The following is a 10,957-nucleotide window of genomic DNA, read 5'->3' as shown; positions in this document are numbered from 1 at the left end:
AACTCGAGGATAATCAACATGAGGTCCAAGACCGTTTAGAAGAAATAAATGTGAGAACGGTTAAGGACCTACAAGCCCTTTTTGTTATTTCCTTGTTTCCGTGGTCTTTTAAAGTCGAACTTTGTAAATTGCTTATTAAATAAAAATATTGTTGCCTAGATATGTCATTGGTCGAGCACGATCTAAAGATAAAAAAAAAAAAAAATTGTAAACCATTTCACTAACCTCCACGCTGATTCTCTACTGAAGTGCAAGTCTGCATCAAAGAAGAAATTGTTCGCCTGCTGAATGCTGGCTTTATTCGAACGACTCGGTACGTGGAATGGCTTGCAAATATTGTTTTAGACATAAAGAAAAATGGCACACTTCAAATCTACATCGATTCGCAACTTAAATTTGGCCACACCCAAAGTTAAGTATTCAATGCCAATTTCAGATCTGCTGATTGATGCTACAACCAATCATAAGATTTTGTCTTATGGATGGCCATGCCACATATAATCAAATCTTTATAGCCGAGGTTGACGTTCATAAAATGGCTTCTTGGTGTCCTGGGGCCATTGGTACTTACAAATGAGTTCTAAAGCCCTTTGTTCTCGAGAACGCTGACACCACCTACTAACGAGGGATAAACGCCATTTTTCGTGATCTTATTGGCACAATTGTCAAGGTGTACATCAATGACATTGTGGTGAGTTCCAAAAAGTATGTTAACATACTTGTGGCGTACCTTTGAACCTATGCACCAGTATAGCTTGAAATGAACCCTAAGAAATGTGCTTTTGGAGTTTTCGCTGGCAATTTTCTCGGTTTCTTGGTTCATCAACGAGGGAGTTAGGTGGACAAGAATAAAGCCAAGGCTAACGTTGACACTCATCCTCCAACAATTAAAAAACAGCTTCAATCTCTACTTGGCAAGATCAATTTTCTCCGTCATTTTATCTCTAATTTGGCCAGAAAGATGAAACCATTTTCCTTTGAAATTGAAGGATTCAGAAATGTTCGTATGGAAAAAAGAGCACTAACAAGCTTTTGACAAGATTAAGGAGTGTTTGATAAATGCATTTGTTTTGATGCCATCTAAACGAGAGAAACCCTTGAGGTTGAACGTCTCTGCAACAGATGAGTCAATCGGGTGTTTTACTGTACCAAGACAATGAGAGTAACCGAGAGCAACCCATGTTTTACCTCAGCCGAAGTCAATTACAATGATGTCGAAAAGCTTTGTCTACTTTGTTCTTCCGGCAACAAATTACGCCATTACATGTTGCCTTCGGTTACTTAGATAATCAACCAAACATATGTTATTCGGTATATGATGACACAATATATCATTAAAGATCAGATCGAAAAGTGGACTATGGCTTTATCAGAATTCGCTTTCCAGTATATGCCCTAAAAGGCAGTTAAAAGGGAAGCTCTAGCGGACTTATACGCTAACTCCTTATCGTATGGTAGCTACCTATTTGGCCTAAATGTTCTCTGGTATCACGTTCAAACATATTTCCAAGGCCAAAAAAGTGATGCCAATGAACTTGCCCAAATCGCCTTTTGCACACAACTTTCGAAAGGAGGGATGAGGCGGGTAATAACGATTGAAAATGGCTACTCTCGACTTTAGTTAATCAACAAGCCGACTAAAGAGACAACTTAATTAGGACTCGACTAATGTCTTTGCCACCGTTGGTAAAGTGCAAAGTACCAAAGGATATCTACATTGTAGAGGTGATACAACCAAACTGGAGAAAACCAATCATGCAATATCTTAATAATCTAGGCAGAAACATGATCCAAAGATCAAGTATTATGCTACGAGGTACGTCGTATATCAAAATGAACTCTACAGATAAGGTGAAGATGGCCTTCTATTGCTATGTCTTAAGCAAACTAAAGTAACCCAAGTAATGGTAGGCATCTTGGAAAAGATGGTCAGGGAAAAACCTGGTTTGTGGGTGATAGGAGCATATTTATTCAACTTAGTTAGCTTGTTTCTTGGCATTTACTTAGTTTAAGTCTGGTTATTTTAGTACTTTAAGCTATTTTCGTGTGTTTGTAGGTTCAAATAACAAAGTTAGCAACAAAGTGCTATTTGGAGGATTTTTTGGCCAAGATTGGATAGTGCAAGCATGGAGACATGAGGGTGGACGTTTTTGAAGATTTGAAAGCTAAAAATCAGCATGTGTGTGTGCAAGTGTGTTGACCTACAACTCCAAACATCCATCCACTACACCCATTACATCCACTTATTACCAAACACTCATCCACTAGACCCAATACATCCACTCACTACCAAACATCCACCCACTACAACCATTACATCCACTCATTACCAAACATTCATCCACCACATCCATTGCATCCACTCATTACCAAACATTCATCCACCACATCCATTACATCCACTCATTACCAAACACTCATCCACTACACGCATTACATCCACTCATTACCAAACATCCATCCACTACACCCATTACATCCACTCATTACCAAATACTCACCCACTACTACCATTACATCCACTCATTACCAAACATTCATCCACCTCACCCATTACATCTACCAAACATTCATCCACCACACCCATTACATCCACCACACCCATTACATCCACTCATTACTACATCACTCATCACTACCACCTTAATTAGATGGTGGTCCTCTCCCTAGCCTATAAATACATCCACCCTTCACCATAACAAAGGGGAGAAGACAATCCACCCATCCACCCTTCACCATAACTCATTTATATCCATCCACCACCATAATTTACCACTCATCCATCAAACCACACTTTGTGCCGCAACAAAGAGAAGAAGGAGGACCCTTGGACGTGCTTGCCATTCGAGTTGGATTGTTGGAGTGTTTTTAGGTGTTTTCATTCTTTTGTTTTCAATGTCTAAATTTGTTTATCTTTGCTTTGTGAGTATGAGGAACTAAATCCCCCCTTGGCTAGGGGGGATTCGAAACCATGTTCTTGCTTGCAATATGATTTGATTACCTTTAGTTGTGATTTCATAAGTTGTGAATTCAATTTGTTTAACTGCTGGATTTATAACTTATTCGTGTATGTTTATTAAGAGTGCACACTTAGTTTGCATGCATGAATATGATGCTAGAGTATAAGGGAGTTTCACCTAATAGTTACAAACTTATATTTACAAGTAGTGGAGGTCGCTTATAAACGATCGCGTTAAATAAATTCTTGGCAGGAGTTTCATGCTCATCATAGTAACGAATGCCTCGTCAATACTTATAGTTTTCATAATGCTTAATGATCTTTGATTGTATCTTTATTGTGCTGTTCACGTAAAGAACTTTTGAAGAATGCTTGAATTGTTGTATGCGATTTCCCATCCAATTCAATAACTTAAGGAGAACTTGAAGGTTAATTTAAGCGGACTTAATTAACCTGGGGTGTTGAGTTTCATGATTGATCGAAAGAACAACTGAAAATTGGTTTATGTGCAAGTATGTCATGTGTGGAGAAGAACCTCCTAGCTAGCCTTCCATCCATTCAATTTACTCAAATTCGTGCAAATTTCATTGTTTTTTAAATATAGTTAGGATAACATGAGAAAAAAACGTATTAAAGTTTTAGAATCAGATGTTGGCAATTTCATTGAGCAAAGGCAGGAAGTGAGATAGAAAGTAAGCCTTCACGGTTTTTATAGAGAAGTTATTAAGGAGCTAAAGGGTTTCTGATTGGGAGACTCAAGGGGATAACCTTGAGATATGTCTCGTAATCATTTCGATTGTACTGATCGAACAACTCAGATTAGTGCTTGCGCTACCCAAGGGCTTTTCTAAAAGTGGTGGTTTGATTCTTGAGGCAGACCTATTAGAGGAAAATACCTTTTGATGGCTCTATATAGAAAGTTGTGGCACGTGTACAATTGAAATTTGAAGAGTCACCTTTAGAATATGACGCATGATAGGAGTAAGGGAAATATGTGTTGGTGGAGGTGAAGTGTGCATGCGAGCTGGGATCAAGGCATTTACAGCAAGATAATGGGCAATTTAGAAAAAAAAATTCGCTATTCAAAAACCTTCAGGCGAATTATCCATGGTTGAGGGTTCTAGAAGCGAGGGGACAATGTTTAGGCCTAAAATGACAGTTTGGGTCAACATAAGAATCACGAACCTTGGCCCAATGGACATCCTCTAGGCCAATGGGTATTCGACACACAAAGAGGGCTCGGTCTAGTCCTACACGAGTTGAAATTTCCAAGAGATTAAGCTAATATAAGTTATCCCACGGATTAGAATGCCTTGGTAATTGGATAAGATGAATAAGTCTCATAATGAGATCAAATTTAGAACCCTGATTGGAGTAAAAAGGTCAAGGCATGTTGAAGATGACGTTTTGGCTACTAAAGGAGTAGGGAATATTCAAGGAGATGCCGAGCAGGTACAGTGCTATTAGGACTCTGCCTCGGCAAGCTTGTTTATTGCAGGGGCTTCATCTATTCATCTATAAGTAGAGAAGGTTTTACAATTCAAGAGGCCCTCTTGAACTTAACAAACAACTCAAAATGCTCTACGTGAAACCCTTCTCAAACCCTTGAGAAAAACACTAGTTAACTTAACCCTCTCGTTAACACATCTTCAATTCAAACAAGTGACCACCACTACATTGACATCCGACGACATCTTCAGTTTGGACTAATAACACTGGAGCCGTAGAACCAAACAACTAAGGAGCACCTTCAGTTTGGACTAACAACACTACAACTGTTTGGTTGGTTATCTATCAAGTCTCGGCAGATGAAGAATTCCCTATTCTCTCGTATCAAGTGGTCATCTCATCAGCTTTAACGAAGTGAGGTATTCCTAAGTTACCCCTTGTTCGGCACAACGAAAGCCAAACCAATTATTGAACTTTGTAATGATCTAGTAACCTTATCTTCAGGTTCTAAAATTCAAGGCTGAGACGCGTTCCTTCCTCAGCCATAATCACTCTGATGCAGAAGTCAGCATCACATTTGATAAGACAACCATCTCCATTCTACTTGCCCGACCGAGCTCGGTTGCGAGTTGGCACCCCCGCATTCACAAGAAGGACGTAGTTAGCTTAGAGCTACTCGGTCTAAGTGACACGTAGGCTTTTATGGTCAACAATTAGGTAGTTAGTTGGAATATTAAGGGCTAATTTAGAATCAACTATAAAGGTTGGGTAGTTATTCATACTTAACCCTAAAAAGAATGGTCATTGATAATGATTCGTTGAAATGTGGTGGCTTGTTCGTGTCTTTCATAAGCTACCCGGTACCTACGATCCGATTCCGCTCAATCGATTTAAGATGATGATTTGGCAGGATCCAATATTAGAAGATTTGGCCAGTTTTTCTAGATTTGATGAAATACACCTATTCTATATTTCATTGATACAAATACACAGACAATTATGTTCATTTCATGCTATAATTTTCACGAAATTTAATTTCATAATTAGAAATCTAAATTAGGGATGGTTTTGTCAAGATCCAAAATATGGGATTTAAACCATAACACACTTTTAGTAGCCTGACAGGGTATACGTTTCATGCTTTAAAGTTTTCCTTGTTTTTTTTTTATTTTCAGTATATGTACTATTGTTAATAGGTAAAGGATGTACATGCCTTTTGATAATGACAAAAACTTATAAAACATAGGTAATACTTGCACAAATGTTGTACTTACACATAGGCTCTAACATAAAATTTCAAATTATATTGTACTTGCACATACGGCGTTAGGATCAACTCTGAAGAAGTGCAGGTTTTTGAAAAGCCCAAAATAATTAACTTGCTACAAATATATAGGTTATATATGTTGTTGGATAATAAAATACCAACTTTTGCACTTGGCAAAATTGGTGTTTCTTCGTTCAATTTCACGCGAGGTTAGAGCATCTCCTCCCATTTCTCATTTACCCTTGAAATTGTGTTGAATTGCCCCCATCCAAAAAAATTTGCTTTAGCAAAGCTAAAAGTGAGGCGATTGGGCCTAGGGCTGATGTCTTTCAGCTGCCCCAGCTTCCTTTGCTCGAGCTTACGCCTGTTTGCTACAGAAATGCTTGCGTGTGGCCCACCCACATGCACAACCACCCCTTTTCCTGCTTCATAGCCGATGGATTTCCAACTATCAGGGAGCTTAAGGGGAGGGATCCCCATTTTTTCAAAAAAAATGGGGACACGCTCCCCACCGTTAGATTGACTTTAATGAAATTGTGTGGTTGAGATTAAAACACAGGCCATAGAATCTCAACCACAGGATTTCATTTAATTCAAATCCAACGGTGGGGAGCGTGTCCCCATTTTTTTGAAAAAATGGGGATCCCTCCCCTTAAGCAATTCCTCCAACTATTCTTTTATCTGGATTGTTGGATTTCCAACCTTAAAAAAATTGAAAATTTTAAGTTGTGTCATGTGACACAATCACAATCTGGTGCATTTGATTTAAAAAAAAAAAATGATAATCAACAGTCATGATTAATTTAAAGGTAAGAACAACAATAACCAAGCTTTATCCCAATAAATGGGTCAGCTATATAAATCATAGAAAGTTATTGCATTGAGTTTTGCACCAAGTACTTCATATATTTTCTATAGTTTCTTTCAAAGCCTTCCTAGGTCTTTTGTACACATATACACCACATGAAAGAACATGAAAAACCACACAACCTACCCCATTCGTATTCACAAATACATAGGTGGGTAGAAAGAAAAAAAAAGGAGGAACATTTGATTAAAGTGAATTTGTGTGGATTTTAAACAAATACATTGGAATTTATATAGTTTTGGGTGAATTTTGATTTAAATAGTTTTTTAATTGCTTTAGTCGTAGGATTTAATTTTGGGTTAGTAGATCTTTTATTATCGTTAAATTTGCTCATATTTGATTTCAACCGTTGAATTTAATGTATTTACAAATTTGATATAAAAAAAAATTGAATCTAGACTGTTGGTTCAACCAACGGTCTAATTACGCGGGCCATCCAATAAAAAAAAGTTGTTGGCTTTCTGCAAGTGGCCAACAATGTCACCAACCGAGTCCTAGTACTAGTCCCAACTATTAACCTTGGTTAATTTTCTTGGTTAAATTTGGCCCAAAAAAATGTTTTAATCCATACTTTTTTAGCCAAATGATTGGAGAAGCTTTGTACGAGTTTAAAACCTAAATTTTTGGTTTTAACAACTGGAGTTGTTCTTATAGGTTCCAATCATGCACCACCTCTAGTTGTTTTTTGTGCATATTTTTAATAGAGGAAAATTTCGAAACAACACCAAAATGTTTCAAACTTAGGGCCTCATAAATGGTTTCAAAATCCACCAATTCAACTAACTAAATAACGGGTTTATCTTGGTTTTCAGGCCCAAAGAAAATAGATCTTTAGATGACCACTTCTATCTCAAGAAAACGAACAAATGAGACTGATAGTGAGATGAAGCAGATGCAGAAGAAGAAGGTGAAGGTCAAGTAGAGGAAGAAGGAGAAAATGATGCTGAAGCATATGGCAAAAAAGAAACGATGGTGAGGAGAAAGAAGAAGGTGATGATGTTGGTGATCTTGAGGAAATTGAAGGAAAAAAATGCCCTTGGACATTTATAGGATCACACTAGATGAAGAATCCCATCATTTGACAACACTGCCAATTGAAAACTGCCTGACTGAACTAATTTACTTGAGTATGTTCTCGATGAGATCGCTGAACACGGACATTTAGATAATCGTTTGTATGATGACATTCTATTGAAGATTACTCCATCTTTTATCTCCAAGTACAAGGCAGAACGTTTTGTGAGGCTCGACCAAGAGGAGACAGCTTGGGGTCTTTTCGTCAATTGGTTGATTGGGTTGCTCCTTGTGATGGTGAGCTGGTGATGGATGTTTACTATAAAGCCAAGAATTGGGAAAAGGAGTTGGTAGGTTGGAAAGTAATTTCATTCTAAAGTTGCTGTTGGAATTTTGGAGTAAAAAATAATCTAAAAAATCATGGAGTTGCCACGGCAAATTTTTCCGTAGAAGACAAGAATGCCCTCATTAAATTGGCAAGGCTCGCATTTAATCCACTCACAGTTCCATCTTTTGAAGACATGAGCAGCTGACTACGACATCATTAGGCTCTTCTACCCATGACAAGGAGAAAAGTCAAATGCAAAGATAAGATTAATTACCAAATCCTATCTTTGATACGCTCACGATTAAAGATGAACTCAAATAAGCAAGAATTTCCAATCATATCCAATTAAGGATATTTCCAAAGATTTTCCCAAAATATAATTAATATCTTTGGGATTATTCTTTCCTCTTCCATTCTACAGATGACTCATCTTGGCCACTGAAGCCATCATGTGTAGGGCAAAACCCTGCACCCATGGCCGACCTCCTCCTTATAAATACATCATCTCCACCAACTTTTGGTAAGCTTTTCCTACACACTTAAGCCCTAAACTCTCTCTTTTTAAAGAAACTGAGCTAGGCATCGGAGATCCATTGGCCAAACCCTCACCCCACCTTGTGGGCGCATGTGTGGCTTTGGCCTTGACCAAATGTGATATTTTGTTTGTAGGTACAATTTCGTCAAGACTAAGGATGGCATAAATTTGCTACCACAAATTGGTGCTTTCATTGAGAGCCTGATTTAATGCTCGAGGTAGGCTCTTGCAACTCCTTTCGGAATTTTCTGTTACGTGGAATTTCTCGTACGCTCCTAGGCACTGAGCTTTTTTAAAGTTTTTTTTATCAGTCCCTGGAGAGAGGATATGATGGTAATAAATTCCAAAACCACGATAAACAGTACCTCATATGTACTTGAATTTTCACCCAATTGATGGATTGGAGAACGGTGCAACGACAACCACCATCATTGCCCACAACGTCGCAGCAACAACCCATGGCTTATAGGCCCAGGAAACTAAAACAGCAGATGTAGACCTTGCTACCTGAACAAAAACCCAAGTAGTTGGGCGCCAATTCAAGAAGGGGGTGTGATATCCACACACCTCATTTTACTTCTCACACACCCTTCTAATTTTCGGCTGTCGGATCGAATGAATTGAAGAAGATCAACAGACAGAAATTAATAAGGGGTGTGTGAGAAGTAATTTGGGGTGTGTGGATAGCACACCCCTTCAAGAAGTGGGCATGAAGCAGCGGCATAAAAGCCTAGACGTGCAAGCCTCGAACGATGTACGTTGTCCAGACTCTAACCTGTGCTGGAGACATGAGCAAACCCGGAAAGCAAACATTGCAGCCTAGAGCCTAGATGAGGCCTAGAACCAACAGCAAATCAAGGAGCCTCAGCGACCTAATTGATCGGATCATATTTATATATATTTTTACTTTGAATTCACTCGTCTTTTCTTAGTTAGTTCCTTATATTTTTGAGCTATTTACGTTATTTTTGTGTTTATAGGATTTGTTATGCAAAGAAAATAAAAATAGAACAAGTGAATTTTTACATAATAAATTCGTCAAAACTGTCTGTGTAGATCAGCTTTTAAATAAAATTAAAAAAAAGAAACATCATCATGATTTATGTTTTGTAAAAGAATGAGGGAGAGTCGGTCAAAGAGGGTACAAAAAATTATTTTCCTTATTTAGGGGTTTGACAAGAAGCCCATGGTATGGTAATACTTGCCCAATTAACATTGCATATTTGCATATGTGGAATTGATATATGATGTTTGGGTGCATATCACAGTTGAGGGACATAGATATTGAGAAGAGGGATCCACGAACAGTCGTTGCAATCATACTGGGAGGTGGAGCCGGGACTCGGCTTTTCCCACTCACCAAGAGGACTGAACAGCAGACAAAATGGAGTGGAAGGAATAAGAAAATAAAGAAGTGGGAAGGTATGGGAATAATGGAGAAATAAAGAAGTGCAGTGAATGGAATAGGGTTGGTGAAGTTAATGGACGGAAGAAAAGCAAAGCTGCCTTGCAGCTGATAGTAAAGGGCGGATAAGAAGGCTGCCTTTGGGGGGGAGCGAAAAGCAGAGAAAAGGAGGGGAGGAGGGCGCAGGAAATTGGGGAAGCAGGTCAGAGGAGTCAGGCGCAGAGCAGAAGCAGAGAAATAGTCAGGCGCGGGGAGAGAGGAGAGAAAACAGAAATTGAATAAAGAAAGGGGGAGGAGCTGCCTTTGGCAGCGTGGAGGTCAGTCAGAAGGCTTTGGCAGCGGGAGAGAGGAGAGAGGTCAGCAGGTTAGAAGTGAGAGACAAGAGAGAAAGCAAGAACTGACAGGGAGACAGCGGGCAGAGCAGGAGAGAAGGCACGGAGAGATAGACACGGGGAGAGGGGAGAGACCAAGAAAAGTCAAAGGGAGAGAGGACAGAGAGAGAAGGCGCGGGGATAGCAGTGCACACGGATTGGAAGCAGATCACAGAGGCACGGACACAGCAGATCTTCTTTTCTTGGTTTTATCTTCTCAAACCCATGTTTTACTTTTGGTTTAATTTGATAATAATGTGTAACTAAATTTTATTTTGGCTAGAGGTTAATTCGAAACCATGAATATATTTGTAATATGAATTGATTACCTTCAGTTGTGATTTCTGAGTTGTGATTTAATTTGCTTAACTGCTTGATTGATAACTTATTTTTGTATGTCGATTAAGGATGCATACTTAATTTACATGCATGAATTTGATGCTAGAATATAAGTGAATTTCACCTAATCGTTATGAACTTATATTCACAAGTAGTGAAGGTTGTTATCCACAATCGTGTTAAGTGAATTCTTGGCAAGAGTATCATGCTTTTCATAGTTACGAATGCCTCGTCAATGCTTATAGTTTTCACAAAGTTTAATGATCTTTGATTGTATCTCTATTGTGCTTTTCACGTAGGGGACTTTTGAAGAATGTTTTGAATTGTTGTATGCGTTTTCCCGTCCAATTCAATAACTTAAGGAAAACTTGAAGATTAAAAAAGTGCTGTTCACGGTTAATCTGAAGTGTTGAGATTCACAA

The sequence above is a fragment of the Malus sylvestris genome, chromosome 10 (genome assembly GCF_916048215.2).
Source record: "Malus sylvestris chromosome 10, drMalSylv7.2, whole genome shotgun sequence".
Taxonomy (NCBI): Eukaryota; Viridiplantae; Streptophyta; class Magnoliopsida; order Rosales; family Rosaceae; genus Malus; species Malus sylvestris.
Note: the sequence above shows the minus strand (reverse complement) of the source record.